At 44.2% G+C, this 20,427-nt stretch overlaps 1 long non-coding RNA gene across 1 annotated transcript; it reads left to right on the plus strand.

The window, feature by feature from the left end:
* The first annotated feature begins 17,170 nt into the window (after nt 1-17,170).
* Nucleotides 17,171-18,013, plus strand: LOC308458378. The gene is made up of 2 exons (XR_013977314.1): nt 17,171-17,444; nt 17,721-18,013. It is a non-coding gene; the product is annotated as an uncharacterized lncRNA (long non-coding RNA).
* Nucleotides 18,014-20,427: the final 2,414 nt, after the last annotated feature.

The following is a 20,427-nucleotide window of genomic DNA, read 5'->3' on the forward strand; positions in this document are numbered from 1 at the left end:
GCTGGAAATAAAAAAGGGTTTTCCCCTTGGCCTGCCTGTATATCCACTCAGTTGCCAAGTGCTTTTGTGACATCACAAGAAACCCACAGCCAATGGCAACAGCTGGGGAAGCATCATCTTTATTGCTTTGCGCCTCACAAAGGCAGGTGGACCTGCCTTTGTGGGTGGCGCTGTGGTCTAAGCCACTGAGCCTTTTGGGCTTGCCGATCAGAAGGTCAGTAGTTTGAATCCCTGCGACGGGGTGAGCTCCCGTTTCTCTGTCCCACCTCCTGCTAACCTAGCATTTCGAAAGCACGCCAATGCAAGTAGATAAATAGGTACCGCTGTGGCGGGAAGGTAAATGGTGTTTCCATGCACTCTGGTTTCTATCCCAGTGTCCTGTTGTGCCAGAAGTGGTTTAGTTCTGCTGGTCACATGACCCGGAAAGCTGTTTGTGGACAAACGCAGGCTCCCTTGGCCTGAAAACTAGATGAGCACCTTTGACTGGACTTAACCAGTCATGGGGTCTTTTACCTTTACCTTTGCTGGGTGCTTGACCACTTGCCTCTCATGTCAGCAGAGCCATAGTGAGGTGATCTTGTGCCCCTGACAGAACTTTCCAGATTGCGCCCCTAGCTATGGACAAATTAGCTCTTCTTTCCACCACTCCTCCAACCAACCACCCCCACCTATGTTCAGTCTCATCCTCCAATGTTGATATCGCTTTTAGTATTTTTACACTGCCCCCCATTTCTTTTTCCCTACTTCCTCCTTGATTCTTTTTATCCTGCTCTCTCTCATCCACTTTCTTCCTCTTCTTTAAAATGATAAAACTGATAATACTAGAAACTGACGGGTGCTGCTGCCAGTGGCCATACCAGAAAAATGAGGGGCACAGAAAGGTAATTTTATTTACAGGTGAGTGAGTTGTGTCCCACATTTTATGATATTGCAAAGAAAAATAATAGTATACATTAAGGACAGGAGTCCAGCAATTGAGGAGGCAAGTGGGGAGGGCTGCTTTCTGGGGGGGGGGGCGATTTCCTCCCTCTGGTGCTGTCCATGGCTCTTGCTGGTGTGTTTAAAGTGTTCCCTAAGTCTGGCTCTCAAAACACCCACCAACTGAAGAAAAGTGGACTACATCCAGCCTGTCAGCACTGTTACCTTGGCCATCAATCAAATATATTGTTGCATGCCACCCCAATAATAATAATAATAATAATAATAATAATAATAATAATAATATTTTTACCCGCTCATCTGGCTGGGTTTCCCCAGTCACTCTGGGTGGCTCCCAACAGAATATTAAAAACACGATAAAACATCAAACATTAAAACTTCCCTAAACAGGGCTGCCTTCAGAGGTCTTCTAAAATTCAGATAGTTGTTTACTTCCTTGACATCTGATGGGAGAGCGTTCCACAGGGCAGGCGCCACCACCAAGAAGGCCCTCTGCCTGGTTCCCTATAACCTCACTTCTCGCAGTGAGGGAACTGCCAGAAGGCCCTCGGAGTTGGACCTCAGAAGCATTTTAGATTCCCCAAAATGCATGACATGAGTTAGGAAAGCATGGGCTTCACAACTTTGCCCTGCAGCCATTTCCATTATCTTTGCTTGCCTCTTCCCAGTGCTATCCATGCATTTGACAGCTTGTTTGGAGGAGAGCAGCCTATCAGAAGTGTGTAGGTTGTTCCCCATGCGCTGGAATCCTGAGCACATATTGAATGGCAGAGAAAGGCTTTTATCTGTATTTCACTTGGGAACAGCAGGAGATGCACATTCAGTGAGAAGGATATATTTTGTTAAGTCCACCCTTTTGATAATTCATTGGTTGAGGTTAATTCATTTAATCACCCTTGGCTTGGGTCTTAGAATACCGGGAAGCAAGAACCACACAGCTAGTTTCATGCATTCAAGGGGGCTTTCAATTTGTATTTCAAGTATTTCTTATCATGTTGCCTGTGAAACTGCTGTTGAAGCTGAGGAGGCCTTCAAAAAAGCAGCTCCTGAAAGGACATGGGATACTGCTAAAAAAAGAAGTCAAAAATCCCACTTCATACACCAAAGTTATTGGACATACCGTATTGGCCCGAATATAAGCCACACCTGAATATAAGCCGCACCTTTAAAATTTGGGAGGGGGTAGACAATACCTGGATATAAGCTGCTCCCTTAAAATTCCGCAGGCACTCACACCCAATCCGTTTTACCGTATGTCTGTTTCAGCAGCAATATCGTAAAATCCAATTTTTGTAAGGTTGCAAATTTAAGCCATACTAACTTTTCATGGTCGGAATTTGGGGTGGGGAGTGAGGCTTATATTCAGGCCAATACGGTATCTAAGATCACCACCCACATATCAGAAACACACCCCACACTTAAGGCAACTGTCTCTGTACTATTTAATTTTAACATCTAGGATTTAGACATTTTGCTGTTGCTGTTCATGCCATCGAGAGAATAAAAGCACAGAATCCTGGCAGATCTGAGACTTGGCCAACTAATCTTGTATTTGCTTTTCATTCTAAATTAAGCAGTCATAAAGCCTAGGATGAGCATTAATACTTATTAGAAAGGTACTTTGTTGCTTTTAAATGAAGAAAATATCACCCTTCTTCTGCACAGTAGCTGAACTAGAAAGGAAATAGCTTTTATGAATATTGAAGGATATTCTTTGTTGGAATGCCATAGCCAAATCTCCCCTTTTTTACTTAAACCCTGAGCTTTTCTGCCAGAAAATCTAGCAGATAGCCCATTATCCTACTTAATTCTACCAGAGAGGCAAAAGTACATAAGAAGCATCAAAATAATAGTATTAAAAGAAGTGGGTGGGTTATTTTGTGCCGAATCAATTTTTAAGAGATTTGTTTCTCACATGGCTCTGCCTTCCTTACTAGTATAATTATGTACAGTACTGGCAAAGTTGCAAAAATATAGTGTGAGCTTCTGGATTTCATAAATTGCTCTTCATGCTTTTTTAATCCTGATACATGTGCAAAATAAAATGTCTCACCATTTTGTCATTATCTGCTCCTGCCTCGCTAATCAACATTAAGAGTGCAAGAGGAAACAAAGGATGTACCTTTGCGATGCTAAGATGTTCCTGGCCCCTTTCACCCATGCTGATGTCACAGGGATAGTTTCTATGGTCACAAGAGACTAGCCTTTAGGAGAAAGAGCATCTTAATCGACCAGTGGACTAAATTTCTTACTGCTACTTTTGTACATCACCCTTATCAGATCCAATGATGTCGTTACCAGAGAAAGAAAAGCACTCTCAATATTAAAAAGTTTCAGCTTATGAGGCTATCAGCCTGGCCAGTGCAGGCCAGACCTATCCTAACAAAATAGATTTTGTGGGGCTCAAGGTTATTCTATGTTGACCAAAGGGGGAGGGGGCATCCCTATCCTATGCATATTTACATGGAAGTAAGTTCAAGTGGGGCGCGGGTGGTGCTGTGGGTTAAACCACAGAGCCTAGGGCTTGCCGATTGGAAGGTCGGCGGTTCGAATCCCCACGACGGGGTGAGCTCCCGTTGCTCGGTCCCAGCTCCTGCCCACCTAGCAGTTCAAAAGCACGTCAAAGTGCAAGTAGATAAATAGGTACCGCTCCGGCGGGAAGGTAAACGGTGTTTCCGTGCGCTGCTCTGGTTCGCCAGAAGCGGCTTAGTTATGCTGGCCACATGACCCAGAAGCTGTATGCCGGCTCCCTTGGCCAATAAAGTGAGATGAGCACCGCAACCCCAGAGTCGGCCACGACTGGACCTAATGGTCAGGGGTCCCTTTACCTTTACCTTTTTAAGTTCAAGTACAATCGGGGCTGGATTTAGGTTTGATGAGGCCCTCAGCTACTGAAGGTAATGGGGCCCTTTATATGCTCAGCTGTCCTTTGTCAACAACAAATTGTCGCTGTTTTTGTGTGTTGAATATATGCTATATGGTGATTTATGGACCAAATAGGTATCTAAAGCCATTTGCACATAACAAAATATGTATTTTTATCAAAGTAATTGTTGAACTGAAATATAATTAAGAAGAAGTATATTAATAGTGAATTTTTGGGGGGTGCCCCAAGAGAGTGGGGCCCTAAGCGATCACTTGTTTAGCTTATATGTAAATCTGGCACTGAGTACAATAGTGCTTTAATAGATAATGGTGCATAGGACTGGAGCCTAAGACAGCAGTCAGGAGCAGAGCAGTTACAGGTGATCATTTGGTGAATGCAGTAACAATACGGATGTGCACAGCTCCAATTTTCCAGTGAATACGGCAGCAGAAAAGAAGCCGCCACAGAGTAAGTATTGAAGGCAAGTGCCAATTAATTCATGCCATTTGCTATTTTACCAAATAAATTAGCTGACAACCCGTGGCTGAGAATCGTGAAATCTCCTGCACTAAATTTATTTCACAGCGTTTATTCCCAATTAGCCTGTTACGTTGTTTGTCAAGAGTGTCAATTAAATTGTGGGTTTTTTTATGTTCTTAGAATTCCATTCCACACTGAACGGATTGATGGTTAAAGCTGCGTTCGAGAATTACACTCAGACCAAATGGATTCGGCATCGTGAATGAGAAAAGGGCAACGCAGAGGAAATAATAACCAAACCGCAATCCACTGGGAAGTCTCTCATACAGCTCCCGTTCACTTTAATGCACAGAAGAACTTCCCAGTGGATGGAAAAGCAATCCGAGACAATCTGGGAGACACTTGCCAATTCTACTCTCCCAGCCTGGTCATGCAATGTGATTCCATAGTGTGCAGAAAACATTGAAGTGCAGCATGTACAGACTGTATGAATGGTTCATTGTCATGACCCAAACGCCTGCGTATTTATTTATTGCTTGTGGAACCAAGCTGGGGTGGCTGTTGAGACACAAGGGAAGCAGGGTGCTGAACCAGCTTTCACATGGACAAGCCAAGCTTTTTATTTATGAACCAGGCAGGAAGGAAAGCCTTGGGGCTCCAGAAGAGTCCACTCACATCATTCCATGCACACCATCTTTAATTATCCCCTGCTCTTCATACCCACCTATGTTTGTACAAAAGAAACTCAATAATGAGGCTGCAGGCAGGAGGAGGCTTTGACAGGTGACAGAGCTTCTATATAGTAAACTAGGTCAAAACATAGTTAAGCGGAAGTTAAGTAAAATGAGGGACGCAGGTGGCGCTGTGGGTAAAACCTCAGTGCCTAGGGCTTGCCGATCGCATGGTCGGTGGTTCGAATCCCCGCGGTGGGGTGAGCTCCCGTCTTTCAGTCCCAACTGCCTGTGCATGTACAAGAAAGCTGTAGCCAAGAACAGAATACAGATCAGTTTAGAACCAGGTATCATCTCATGCTGGAACCAATCACAGCATTGCCTCTTTCCAAGCAGTAGCTCGGGCTCATTTCAAACTTGCAATGTCTTTTAGAGTGGCATTCAGAGCAGCATTCAAACTGGAATGAGTTAGCCGAGCAGTGAATGATTATTCTTGTATTTATTCCAGCAGCAAATGAGAAGGAATAGGTGGAGTTTCATAATAAACGTCATTATAAGAAAATGACTTATCAGGGTCTCTAATGAAATGTTGTTCCTTGTTTAAGAACCCTCTGCTCCTTCATGTATTTAATCAATGATTCCTGCTTTTACTCATCAATAAAAATTACTGAGAGTCACCTTTGTGGGCTGAATAAGGGCTTGATAGTCATTAACATGTGCCGACATTGATCTATGATCAATATGGACTATAATTCTCCTATCCTTTGCTTTTGAGTCAGAGCGCAGGAGTAGCAAATGAATTAATTAACCACCAGCCTTTTCTGAGCACTTTCATTGATTAAACTGTGTTAACAGTGCTGTGCCATGACACACAAGTTCTTTCCACTGATAATCTGTGGAAGGATACAGAGTTGTCATTTGAAACATTTCACTGCTTGGACAAACCTGGACATCAAGTACGTTTTTGCCAGTTGTGTCTGGCATACAACCAATCTGGTGTTTTCTGGTCCATTCTGTGATTTGATTCCTGTTTATAGCTCAGTAGTGGTGATTGGGACTGAGCCAAATCGTGTGTGTGTGTTTCAGACATTATTCGATTTAAAAATTCATGCTCTGTGGAATGTACAATCAACCGTTTTTCAAAGTGGGATTTCGAATACAGACAGGAAACATTTCCTTCACTCTGATTTGATTTTGTGATATTAGCACATAGCCAGATCGAAGTGGCTTCATGCCATCTTCAGGAAACCTTCCCAAAAATCCTGTTTGCAATAGAAGCAATGCTTCTTAACCTCTGATTTTGCTCTGTGATGTCTGCATCCTACTGGTGACACTTTGCAATCCTAATGATGCCATTTTGACTCATAATGTAATGACCTCCTGCTTTGTTAATCTGGAAACTATGATTTTATAACTGAAGAAACACATCTATCACACTTGCTAGCTATCACACATAATAGCTGCTTTGGAATGATTATTGTCTCAAAGACAGAAGTCCCGTGTATAGAGGCCATTTTGATAGCAGTTTCAGAATCCCAGTATCACTGATCCCAGTATCACTGATCATAGCTGTCAAGTGTCCCTTATTTGAAGGGACAGTCCCTTATTCCAGCGCCATGTCCCGCTGCTGTCCATTATTGATGGATGTCCCTTAAATGTCCCTTAAATGATGTCCCTTAAATTTCAAAGGAAGCAGCTCCTCTCCCTCCCTCCCTGCCGGCCAGGGAAGAGGGAGGCTCCAACTGTGTTGCTTGGCTGTGTTGCTCACCCAATAAGAAGTCTAAGAACGACTGGGGGGTGGAGCTTGCATGCCTTGTGTGTGGCTAGTTAATGCAAGCTGAGGGGGGTTTTTAATGCTGGACGCCATTTTGTTGCACGTGCTGCTGCAAACTTTGCAGTGCAAAGCCAGGCCAGGGAGCCATCTTAAGTTGAGGCTGCATAGGCCTTGTGGTGCATGTGATTCAGATTCTATTCAGTTGAACCTCTGGTTACAAAGTTGGTTGGACAGTGTTCTCGAAGCTACCAGCATGAGTTTGACCAGACTGCAGGAGGACAGGAAGACTGGAGTGCCTGGAACAGGTGAGGCTGCAGGTCCCTTATTTTGGCTGCTGGTCCCTTATTTTCAAGGCTGCTGGTCCCTTATTTTCAAGGCTGCTGGTCCCTTATTTTCAAATCTGTAAGCTGACAGCTATGTCACTGATCCCAGTATCACTGATCACAGGTATGATGGACTGAAAGACTAAAGATATAATACCCTTTAATCAATGGATTGACAATATGACAACACTCACAACTTATGAACAGACTGCTTACAGGCACACTTTGTTTGGATATATATGATAACATTTGGAATGAGTTAATACAGAATGCGGTAGGCTGTTAACATATACATAAGTATTAGGATAATAAGACAATGTCAATTTATATAAGAATGTATGGGAGTATCTTAGATTGCATTTTGTGTGTGTGTTTCTTACACACATCTTTGTTTTTACTCCCCCTCACTTTTCCTTCTTTTTTCTGTATCTATTTATTTTTTTATAACTAAAATTATTTCAATAAAATATACACATTTTAAAAGGCTGCAAATTTATTATTATAGTTTTGTACAGAACCATGTACACTGATGGTGCTATATTAATAAATGTTAATAATAAGAGAACGGGCCTTTTCTGTGGTGGCTTCCCAACTGCAAAATGCTCTCCCCAGAGAGGCTCACCTGGCGCCATCACTGCATATCTTTAGGTGCCGGGCAAAAGCATTCCTTTTTACCCAGGCCTATGGCTATTAAGTAAAGTGGTACCTCGGGTTACATACGCTTCAGGTTACAGACGCTTCAGGTTACAGACTCCGCTAACCCAGAAATAGTACCTCGGGTTAAGAACTTTGCTTCAGGATGAGAACAGAAATCGTGCTCCAGCGGCGCAGTGGCAGCAGGAGGCCCCATTAGCTAAAGTGGTGCTTCAGGTTAAGAACAGTTTCAGGTTAAGTACGGACCTCTGGAACAAATTAAGTACTTAACCTGAGGTACCACTGTAATCTATGGCTTGTGAAAGCATGGACTGTTATTATGATGACTACTTTATTATTAGGCCAGGGGTCAGCAAACTTACCGTGCCTCGGGCCGGTGTCTCCAGCGCCGATGGCGCGGCGGGCTGGAGGGCGGGGGAGCGCATGCCCATACTCGTGCGCACACGCTATTTCTGGTGCACTTCTGGGTCGGAGGAACACCAGAAATAGCTGGTGTGCATTTGCACAGGCCTCCTCCGACCCGGATGTGCACTGGAAATAACTCTTGTGCATGCGCACAAGCTATTTCCGGTGCTCCTCCAACCCAGAAGTGGGCAGCCACGCCGCACCAGTAAGAGTGGGCAGTGGCAGTGGGTGGCAGGGGTCGCCGCAGGCCAGATAAACGAGTCCCTCAGGCCTTATCTGTCCCACGGCCCTTAGTTTGCGGACCCCTGTATTAGGCTGTCTGTCAGCATGCTTTTTATTATGTTTTTTTATCGTCGATGCTCTGTACAGTGCTACCTCGGGTTAAGAACTTAATTCGTTCTGGAGGTCTGTTCTTAACCTGAAACTGTTCTTAACCTGAAGCACCACTTTAGCTAATGGGGCCTCCTGCTGCCGCCGGAGCACAATTTCTGTTCTCATCCTGAAGCAAAGTTCTTAACCCGAGGTACTATTTCTGCATTAGCGGAGTCTGTAACCTGAAGCGTATGTAACCTGAAGCATATGTAACCCGAGGTGCCACTGTAATGTGTTTTTAATTTTGTACACCACCCTGGGATCTTCTGTTAAAGGGTGGTATATAAACTGAATAATAATAACAGGAAACATCATCAGTGTCGGGAGGGGGTCGTGCATTCAGAGTGCCTCTAGCTCTCATTTGTTAAAGTTACGGTTGTAATATCTGCCTGAGTCAGACGCTGCTCCCACTTATGCTGAGTCAGTAGAGCTTCACTAGTGTCACAGCAGCTGTTTACAAAGGATACTTGAGCAAAAGACAAGGATGAGCAGCAAGATCCCATTGAAGACCAACAGACATGCAGCTAAGGTGCCCTTCAACACCTTAACACTGGCATCACCCACAGGGTTTTTCACCAAGGACACCGGCATGCTTCATTATGATGCAATCTGGGCAGTAAGGCATTTAAATCAAAGGGGTTTCTCCCCCCAGCCACCCCCAGCTACTGTACTTGAAGTGAAGTGTGATTCACTGTGAGTAAGGGCAATCGAAGCAGTCCCTTTCAGTAAGGACAATGCACGCTGGGTGGTTATTCGCTCCTCTGTGTTGCCTTGTCTTAAACAGGGGTCAGCAACCTTTTTCAGCTGTGGGCCGGTCCACCATCCCTCAGACCATGTTTTGAGGGGGGCGGGGAATGAACAAATTCCTATGCCCCACCAATAACCCAGAGATGCCTTTTAAATAAAAGCACACATTCTACTCATGTAAAAACACCAGACAGGCCCCACAAATAACCCAGAGATGCCTTTTAAATAAAAGGACACATTCTACTCATGTAAAAACACGCTGATTCCCGGACCGTCCGCGGGCCGGATTGAGAAGGCGATTGGGCCGCATCCGGCCCCCGAGCCTTAAGTTGCCTACCCCTGGCTTAAGAGTTAATGACAACGTTGTCAGCTCTGTTTTATGGAGTCAAGCCACATGGATTTTTTTTACAAGCATACTGTCAGGGAACTGCAATCAGTGCTTGAGGGAGAGAGCAAAATCCAGAGGGATTCCGGAGAGCGTCCCGGGATTGGGAGAGGCAGCCCATCTTCTGGGGAAGAGAATCAGCGTAGCACCAGTGGAGAAGGGGGGCAGGTGGGGGAAGCGGCGAGGCGGTCCCATGACTCCTTGCCGGGGACCAGCGGGGAGAGTAGGGGTCCTCCGCTGCCTACGCCCTCCTTGCGCAGAAGGCTTTCGCACAGAGAGAGTAGGAGGAGACTAGGCGTCAAAGAGCTTCCTTGCTGGAAGAAGTTTAAGAAACGCCCACTGACGGATTCTGCCAGCGATTGAGACAGCCACGGGTGAGTGGCTGTCCGGACAGAAAAGGTTCACTCAGGCAACCCAGCCAGGTGTTTGCACCAGCTTACGCACGAGCAACCCCTAGAACCACTACACATACGTATATGGGATCAGGGGCAGGTAGCGTTTACGTAGATTAGAAATGAGTTCATGGCTACATCTGCAGACACGCATCGCTCTTAGGCAGCTGCATCTCAACTGTACTTCCTTTCATTTCCCAGCGCAAAGAAACTTTTCTCTCTGTTTTCATTACAGACTGAACCCTTCTCAGGGAGAATTCCACACCGCTTATCCTTGAACACAGAATCCAGGTGGCCGTTGAATTGCTCTGACCCTGGACAGTTGCCAGAAAGCCATTTAAGGCTGCCAGATGAAGCAGCAAAGGGCCTCTGGGAGAGGCTGCCGAAAATGCCCTTTCCGCAAATTAGCAGGAAAAGAGCAAGTAGCTTAGACCTCACCGACATTCTTCTAATATCTGAAGAGTCTCCAGCAGCATCTCCTGACTCTTGCAGCTGCTTTCCACTTTAGGCATCATTTGCAGATCTCCTGGCAACTTCCTGACTCAATCCAACTGAAAACCACCCCACCTGCCAGCAATATCTTTCTACTAACAGCAGCAGGGTTCATAATCTGTTGTTCAGTGGCTGCTCTCAGAGACAGCTTCCAGGGCAGCACTTGAGGGATGAAAAGGTGGCACAAACTAAAATAAAAATAAAAATTGGGAGGGGGGAAGATATTACTAAATAAAGAACCAATGCTAAAAAGTGAGTACCTAATGCATAGTTGGTCCAAAAATAATAATAGAAATCAGCGGGTAATTATGCAAGGTAATAACATTCCAAAAATCCAGTCATTGGAGACTGGGAGTTGCCTGACTGTAATGACCATGACTCCAACTATAGGATATTAACAGCTTGTCATAAATGATGACTGCAATTCTATACCATTTACCAAAAAATAAGCCAAATGGCCTTAAAGTGTGACTTCCTTTGGAGTAAAGATGTATAGCACAGCACAGCACTGCACTGCACGTTCTCTTTCCTTCAAATATTGTGTTCTTTTGACCTCCAGTTCCTTACCTATGGCACAATATGATCTGTTCATTAGCTATTCCTTGTCCTTCATTTAGCACACAATTCATCCTTGTAAGTCAGTAACATCGGGTTTCTTCCCCCAATGTCCTGAACTTAGCAGGTGCTGTTTGCCCTTTTCATAGTGTTGCTTTTACGTAAGACTTAAAGGAAGAGACTTAGCCACTCGATGTTCATTCAAAAAGTACATCCTGCAAGGTTACAATTCAAGGACAGGACTGGGGAACAGGACAGGACAGGACTGGCTTATACCTGTGGCCAGTTGCCAAGCAATGCCTTAGTGCCAGGTAACTGATAGGCGATGCTGTGAGATAGCTCAGTCAGTAGAGCATGAGGCTCTTAATCTCAAGGCCGTGGGTTTGAGCCCCACATAGGGCAAAAGATTTCTTCATTGCAGGGGATTGTACTAGAATGATCCTAGCAGTCCCTTCCAACTCTATGATTCTATATTTCTCATATGAACTTATCGTTTACCCCAATGCCTAGGAAGCTTCATAGAAATTACTGGACAAGGAAACCATGGCTTAAGTCCTCCTGGATCAGCCCCAAAGTCTAAGAAGCAGTAATGGTGCACACCTCCACTGCAGTCTTTTCCAAACTTGGGTCTCCAGCTGTTTTTGAACTACAGCTTCCATCATCCCTGACCTGGAACCCTTGAAATCTTGCACTGCTTGGAGACTGGGGTTGCATGCAAGAGTATGTTTAAGAACACTGGGGCAATTTAGCTGATGGGTAGGAAGAATCCTACGAAGGTCAGAGGCCACTGGTTTCTAGTATTTGCAAATCCTGAAGGAGCGTCTCCACCCCCATCGTTCAGCCCAGACACTGAGGTCCAGCTCCGAGAGCCTTCTGCCGATTCCCTCCCTGCAAGAAGTGAGGTTACAAGGAACCAGGCAGAGGGCCTTCTCGGTAGTGGCACCCGCCCTGTGGAACGACCTGCCATTTGATGTCAAGGAAATAAACATCCACCTGACTTTTAGAAGGCATCTGAAGGCAGCCCTGTTTAGGGAAGTTTTTAATGTTTGATGTTTTATCGTGTTTTAAATATTCTGTTGGAAGCTGCCCAGAGTGGCTGGGGAAACCCAGTCTGATGGGCGGGGTATAAATAATATATTATTATTATTATTATTATTATTATTATTATTAAAGCTCTAGTCTGGCCTGACATTATGTAAATGAACATGATATCGAAATATATGAAAATGGCATGCAACTAAAATATGCAACTATAACGGCAGCCCTTCAAATTCGGATATGTTTACAGAAGGCAGCCCTTTCCTGCTGGGAGTAGGAAATGGGACTAAATACAAATCTTTAATATGCCCTGGGTCTTGCTATCTGGGGATGATGGGAGTTGTAGTCCAAAAGACAGCTGGGGACCCAAGTTTGGGAAACACTGCTTTACTGGAAGGAGAAATGATTATCAACCAACAGAAAGGTAAGGGTTTAATTCTGGGACCTGGAGTTGCCCCTGACCTCAGGAGCACTATTAAATTTTGCCTGTAAACATTATCAAGTAAAAGGTTGCATTCAGCCATTTACAGTAGCTGGAATTTCCAAACAGAAGGCAATCTGCCCAATACATTATGTACTCAGGACGGTCTTTGATTATGTTTTTTCAGGCCAAAAAAATATATTAAAAAATCAAGCTTCTTTTCTTCTTCTTTTTTTAAACTGCTGTTTAGAAAAGATTCTAGGTTTCCTTTCTTCATAGATGGGCGATGGAGGGGGGGGAGTTAAAAGGAAGTGCTACATTTTTTAAAACCACCTGTGAGCTCATGAAAAAGCCTGAGACTTGAAAGGAAAAACACACGGAGGTGCTTAACCAAAACAGACAGAATATCCCTTGAATCACCACAAAAATAATTTCCCTTCTAATGTGGGGAGATTACTCACAAGAACTGGCAGCTATGCAAATAACCTTCACAGCGTTTGGGAATTTTTTTTCCCCCTTCCACAACAGATTTCAAAGAAGGAGCTTGCTTTCAGGAAGAAAGAGAGAAAGAGTCCAACATGACTCAAAAGCAGAAAATTGCAGGATGTTGCTTATTTACAAAGCTTACTTCAGATTTTCTATATCCAAAGCTACATTTTGCATGCCAAGACCTAGGGCATATTAAAGATTTGTATTTAGTCCCATTTCCTACTCCCAGCAGGACAGGGTCAGGGAACCTGTTCCACACCAAGAACTACCACCTCCTGTAAACATATCAAAATTTGAAGGGCTGCCATTATAGTTGCATATTTTAGTTGCATGCCATTTTCATATATTTAGATTTCATGTTCATTTACATAATGTTAGGTCAGGCTAGAGCCTTAATAGTGTGTGTGTGTGTGTGTGTGTGTGTGTGTGTGTGTGTATTCCTTCCCCGCCCATCTGGCTGGGTTTTCCCAGCCACTCTGGACAGCTTTCAACAGAATATTAAAAACACGATAAAACATCAAACATTAAAAACTTCCCTAAACAGGGTTGCCTTCAGATGCCTTCTAAAAGTCAGATGGTTGTTTATTTCCTTGACAACAGATGGGACAACAGGGCAGGCACCACTACCAAGAAGGCCCTCTGCCTGATTCCCTGTAACCTCAATTCTCGCAGGGAGGGAACTGCCAGAAGGCCCTCGGAACTGGACCTCAGTGTCCAGGCTGAATGACAGGAGTGGAGACGCTCCTTCAGGATTTGCAAATACTAAAAACCAGTGGCCTCTGACCTTCCTAGGATTCTTCCTACCCATCAGCTAAATTGCCCCAGTGTTCTTAAACATACTCTTGCATGCAACCCCAGTCTCCAAGCAGTGCAAGATTTCAAGGGTTCCAGGCACTAACCCATGGTCCGTGTTTCCTTTTGGAAATAAGGCAAAGCAGAGACTGTGGTGCCCTTATGATATATGGTTTATTTACACATATCTACAACCTGAGCCTACGACGAAGGGGTTCACAGCATCAACACCCCAAAAGGGTCTTGCTTCTCCCATAGCCACAGCCAAACAGAAATCAAGCATCGTGCTCTGCCTACTGCTTTGCTTCTCAGTCCCATAACGCCTAACTTTAAGGTTCTAGCTCACATTGCTCCTAACTCTCTATCCTCTAAGCTCTGGCTTTATTTGTTATGGGCTATTTGCCATCTCATACCAAGTCCCTTTGATCCCATGTTCTCTTAATAACCCATCACACAGGCAATCACCTCAACACAAGAGGCTAGCCTGGCTTAATTAGCTTTTACCACTTGTTAGATCCACGGACTATCAGTGTCCAGCACACAGCTCAGCACCTCAAGCCTTAATTAAATTCTAACACTTGCTGGATCTGGGGATGAAAGTGGTCTGGCACTCAGAAACTCATAACACTATTAACTTCCAGGGGTAAAAGCGTTAGCGGTATGAAAACTGACAAATCATTAATTATTTGAGCCTTTTAAAAAAAGTTTCCCTCATTTTTATAATACATCTCTGCAAACATAAGAACTAGCAGCTTACTTTTTAAAAAAATGCTAGTAACTAATGGATAAAAAGCACAAAAAGGTCTTGGTAGACACATGCAGCCCAGAGCTTGTGCATTAATCATCCTTGAGGTAGGACACTGAGCTTGATACAAACTTGCAAAGCAAAGTTTTAAGCCAGATGTACTGATGCGACTTTCTTCTTCTGCAGTCCTGTGATGGATGATCATCTTTCCTGAAACGACAGTCTCAACTGAGCTTTCTAGTAAACTTGTGATGACGGGAAGACAGTTTGCTGTTTGTCTACCAGTTTTTGTTGTTGTTCTTTTAAGTGAAGCCTTTTTGCTTTTAAAAAAACGAGAGAGGAAACACTTTTTTAAAAAAAGATAAGAGGAATGACTTTCCTTAAAAACTAAATCAGTGGCTCCACCAATCTCAAGTGTGTTTTAGCCAGTCTCCCTGGCTTCCCACATTTCGAGTAAAGCTCAGGGCAAGACAACAGGCGGTAACTTCTCCCGTGGGGCTTTTCAAATCAGGCAGCTGGGGAGGCTGCAAAGTGCTGGAAAAATGTTGAATGGAAAGAAAAACACCCACATAGCTGTTACAACATAATAGGTTTTGGTAGCCATGGAAGAGCTAGCATGTAGAATTCCTGCAAGTCATGCTGAGATACTTTTCCGAGAGCCATTTGGATAATGCTTTGTACTTGGGCCAGAGAGATGTTGAATTACCGTATTTTTCGCTCGATAACACGCACCTGACCATAACACGCACATAGTTTTTAGAGGAGGAAAACAAGAAAAAAAATTCTGAATGAAACAGTGGATGTATCATTTTTGTGCTTCATGCTGTGGCTACAGACATGTGATTTGACGGTGAGTTTGGGGTAGCCCAATGCAAAAATCCTGAGAATCCATGTGGATCTGTGCTTTGTAACCATGTTTTTGCACCACTGTGGCCCCAGGCAACAGTGGGTGCGTGATTTTTTTGGTGCAGGCTGTAGCCATGGACATGCAATGTGATCTGATGGTGAATTTGGGGTGACCCAATGCAAAGATCCTGAGGATCCATGTGGATCCATGCTTTATAACCACGTTTTTGCACCATTGCAGCCCAAGGCAACACTGGGTGCGTGATTTTTTTGGTGCAGGCTGTACCCATGGACATGTAATGTGATCTGATGGTGAATTTGGGGTGACCCAGTGCAAAGATCCTGAGGATCCATGTGGATCCGTGCTTTGTAACCACGTTTTAAGTGGGGAGGGAAGGAAAAACACAGAAGGGACAAGGAGCACGAGAGGGGTGTGCGGAGAAGCAGCTGGCTAGCAATGCAGGAGAGGGATTTAACGGGAGGGAGGAAAGTAAGGCAAAAGTTTCCCCCCACCCACCCACCCAAGCCAGCCCCCCCCCCCTCTCCCACCTGCATTTTCCAGCTGCCTGCAATGCTGGACGCAGCAGCGGAGCATGGAGAGGAGGAGGTGGTGGCTGTCGGCTGCGCTCCTAGCGAAAACAGTGGGCAGTAAGACCCTGAGGCAGAATGTAGGAAAGCAGCAACCTCCTCTTTTTAGCCTTCCCTCCTCCGCGATCTGATTTTTGCCTGATTTTTGCCCCTGGACTTGGGCCAGTCGGCTCCAGGGACCACACATTTGCTCAATAACACGCACAGACATTTCTCCTTACTTTTTAGGAGAAAAAATGTGAGTGTTATAGAGAGAAAAATACGGTACAGTCTCTGCTCAGCCACAAAATTCACTGGGTATCTTTGAACAATCACTTGGAAAGGGCCACGACTGAGTGGTAGGGCACACACTAAATGTTCAGTTTCTCACTGTTGTCAAATTAGTCTCACCACCTGGAGGATTGATGAGAAATCCTCCTGGCAATGATCTCAGTGATCAAGCTGGGATTTCAGGTGATCCCTGAGGTAACCTGGACCTAGGTGGTTGAGGGCTTTGTAAATCTGTTCTAAGGATCAAATGGGGAGAATCCTTAAATGGGGTCAGGATAATACTAGGAGAAATAAAAAGAAGAAAGGTCCTGATCTGAGATTTTATATTTATATCTACACAAAGAGAATGCTATGTATCTAAGTTAAAAGGTGAAGGACCCCTGGACAGTAAAGTCCAGTCAAAGCCGACTATGGGGTTGCGGCGCTCATCTCACTTTCAGGGCGAGGGAGCCGGCGTTTGTCTGCAGACAGCTTTCTGGGTCATATGGCCAGCATGACTAAACCAATTCTGGCGCAATGGGACACCATGACAGAAACCAGAGTGCATGGAAACACCATTTACCTTTCTGCCACAGCAGTACCTATTTATCTACAGTACTTGCACTGGCATGCTTTTGAACTTCTAGGTTGGCAGGAGCTGGGACAGAGCAACGGGAGCTCACCCCGTCACAGGGATTCGAACTGCCAACCTTCCAATCGGCAAGCCCAAGAGGCTCAGTGGCTTAGACCATAGCGCCTGTGTGTCCTGAATAAACAAGCACACAATCACTGATAGGTCTACCTGCCATTGTGGGGCTCAAAGCAATGAAGATGATGCCTCCCCAGCTCTTGCCATTGGCTGTGGGCTTCTTGTGATGTCACAAACGCCCTTGGCAACTGAATGGATATAAAGGCAGGCCAAGGAGAAAACCCTTTTTTATTTCCAACAGGACACACCTGGCAATGGATGTGACATTCAGCACTGCCCAGGTTTCTTCCACTTGGAGGAGGCAAACTGGTGAATGGAAGGAGGCAATCCTCTGGCAGTGGGATGCTAGGGGGAGATAATAAGGCAAGTTTGCTTGCTTGAAGGCTGCTGGTATCTGTGATTAGAAGCTGGCAGACGTCTCATGATGGACCTAACAGTTGCTTCTGGCACAATGGGACACCGTGACAGGAACCAGAGTGCACGGAAATGCCGTTTCCCTTCCTGCTGCAGAGGTACCTTTATCTACTTGCACTGGCATGCTTTCAAACTGCTAGGTTGGCAGGAGCTAGGACAGAGCAACAGGAGCTCACCCGTTGCAGGGATTCAAACCGCCAACCTTCTGATCAGCAAGCCCAAGAGGCTCAGTTGTTTAGACCACAGCGCCACCCATGTCCCTATGTATCTGTGTATCTCTGTATCTATCTATCTACCTAAATGTAAGAATCAATGGGTGGATGGATGGATGGATGGATGTAGATATATTTATGTGTTCTCTTTGCTTTCAACAGATTTAGGCTGAAAAGGAGCATGTGCACTGAAAGTTAACAGCTGAGCAAACTTTTTAAAAAATGATGAATTACTCCACATTTACCGATAGCGAGGTCATAGGAAGGCACTTCCTCTTTAACTGCCAAATGACACATTGCCGTTCTGAATGCTCATGTATCCCATGTGACCCACTTGGCATAACCAAAATGAAGGAGAGCAGCTGGAGAGAGCCGAAGGAAGGGAGGATGTGGTTACTACTCGGAGGAAGAGAAAGCAAACATTAAAAAAAATAAGGAATGCTTTCTTCAAAGTCTTTTCCAGTCTATAAAATCTCTTCTTTAAGTGGGCTTGTGTACATAGAAGCTTGCCATAACAGGAAGTTAGTACCTTTTTGAACATCTCTTTCTACTTTTTCAGCCACCCGTGCTACTATTTCCTTTCATTTCCTTTGCCTGCGTTCTGACATTCTGGTTTGGGGATCCCTTTTCTTTCATTAAAAGTACCCCACATCAAAAGCTCGCTGAAACTAGCACAGAAGAAAGGAGCAGGGCATGATCCTGGCAGCGTAAGCAAGGAAAGATACAACTGCCTGATAGGCTGCTCCTCTCACCAGGTAGCTCAGGACAGATGATGCTGTTTTGAGTAGCCAGTGATGTGGAAATGGACAAAGAGGTTTAGACACTCTAAGTAAAAATACGATGTGGAAACTCGGAGGCTCAAAAGCTTTTATCTGGGCTTCAAACTACCCCTGGATATATCATAATAAAGCAATCCCCCTTTTTCTAAAGCTTTAAAAGTCTTTAGAAAAGAGATGGATTTCCACCCACCCCCTTCTAATTGAAGGGTTTTGTTTTGTTTGTTTTCAGGACATCCTAGGATTCCTCATCAATTAATAGGAGGGGGGGAATCACTGGTCCTTTTTTTAATGTGTTTGCTGTAGAATCCTCTTTATTGCAGGCGGTATTATTATAGCTGAATTCCAGGAATGAGCATAATTGTACCTTTTAACTAAATCAGGTTGACCTTATAAACCTATAGTATGGCAAGCGAATCGTATTCCCTTTTTCATTGTTAATGTTTGTGCTTGTAGTTGAGTGGGCAGTTCTGTCTGAAGGTCAGTTTTTTAATGTCAGCTGGGTGGACCTTTGTGTTGTTGTTTTATTATTACTACACAGTGCTTTTTTTTCTGGGGGTACGCATACCCCTCAACATTTTGTGAATCTTAGTACTTTTGTCCATTTAGATTATTTATTTCCCCTGATTAGAACTGTAAAATGGTGATATTCTTGAGTCAAAATGAGAGTACCCCTAAACATTGTTTAAGAAAAAAGCAATGTTACTACCACTGTTATAGCATTCCATTGGTTTTGAATATGCTGTGATGGAGTGTTATGGCTTTTTAATTGCAGTTTGGCACTGTGGGGTGCCTATGAGCAAAGAATGCTGTGAAGATGTTTGCTAAATATTACAAATGACACCCTTGTGTGTGGTACGTATCTAATGAAATGTATTTAGTATGAGAAGGGGAGAGCTCAGATTGACTGGTGAACAGCAAAGGCAGAGCCCGAGTGAGCAAAACATCATGTGCATTACAGCATAATTTTGTTTAAGTATCACATTTGTTATAGCATCATTATAGACCCTTGACAGATGGGCCAGTTTATTCTCCCATAGTGAGCCATTGCAGATGGAAGTTCAAGAGAAAGTCCGGTGATTATGAGGAGAAATTTATTTATACTTTGCATTTTTCCATGATGGGACTGAAGGTAGCTTAAAGACAAAAATAAAAATAAAAATGCTTAAAAGGTAGGGGGAAATCATTTAAACAAACAATTAAACATTGAAATAATTAAAATTATATACATATTTTTAAAATCTATTAAAACCACACCAATAATCACAATAAAAACAGCATTGCACCAGCCCCTTAGTTAAAAGCAGTCCATTCCCAAAAGCCTGTTGGATCAAGAAAGTCTTCACCTGCTGGCAGAAAGACAAGAAAGGAGCCAGGAAGGAGTCATGTATTGTGACCTTAAAACTCTCCAACTCTGTTTATGATGTTATGAAAAGAACAATCACCATTCTTTCTGCTCTGAAGCCTTCTCACAGATGCCTAAATCTCCTCCTCCCCTGGGTCCTTTCCAAGCAATCTGAGGCTATGCCAATGCCACTGTCTCTGCTCCTCCCTCTTCATCCCTCTTTGAGTCCTGGGAGGCTGGGGAAAGGGAAACTTGTTGCAGCAGAATCCACCCTGGCTTCTTCAGCAGCCTGACTCATCTCTCTGCCTCTTGGTCTCCCTCCTCTCTTGTTTCAGCGTCTGCCTCTGATTCTGCCACAGACTCTCCTAGCTCACTAAGCCCTATTACTCCTTCAGCTTCTGCCACCTCCTCTTTCCAGTCGTCTCCCTCTTCTCCCTCTGACTGTGGGGATGATTAGGGAGGCAGGAGAGGATATATTATTTAGCAATATCCTTCCTAACTTGCACTAGCAAGTTCCATATTCTAGCAGAGTTCCAAACATCCCCCTTTTTAAATTACGCAGTGATCAGCTTGTTGCTGACTCATCTGAGTCTTACTATAAAAGATTCCTTCCTGGTAAAATCCCTTCTAATCCCACTTAAAAAGAATAAGCACAAGAATCTGATTGACATTAATATAAAAGTAGTTTACTCACAGATTCATTCAGGTTCACAGACATATCACTGAAGGCAGGCTTAGGTTACATAAC

Source organism: Podarcis pityusensis, assembly GCF_964106645.2.
Source record: "Podarcis pityusensis genome assembly, chromosome: 11".
Classification (NCBI taxonomy): Eukaryota; Metazoa; Chordata; class Lepidosauria; order Squamata; family Lacertidae; genus Podarcis; species Podarcis pityusensis.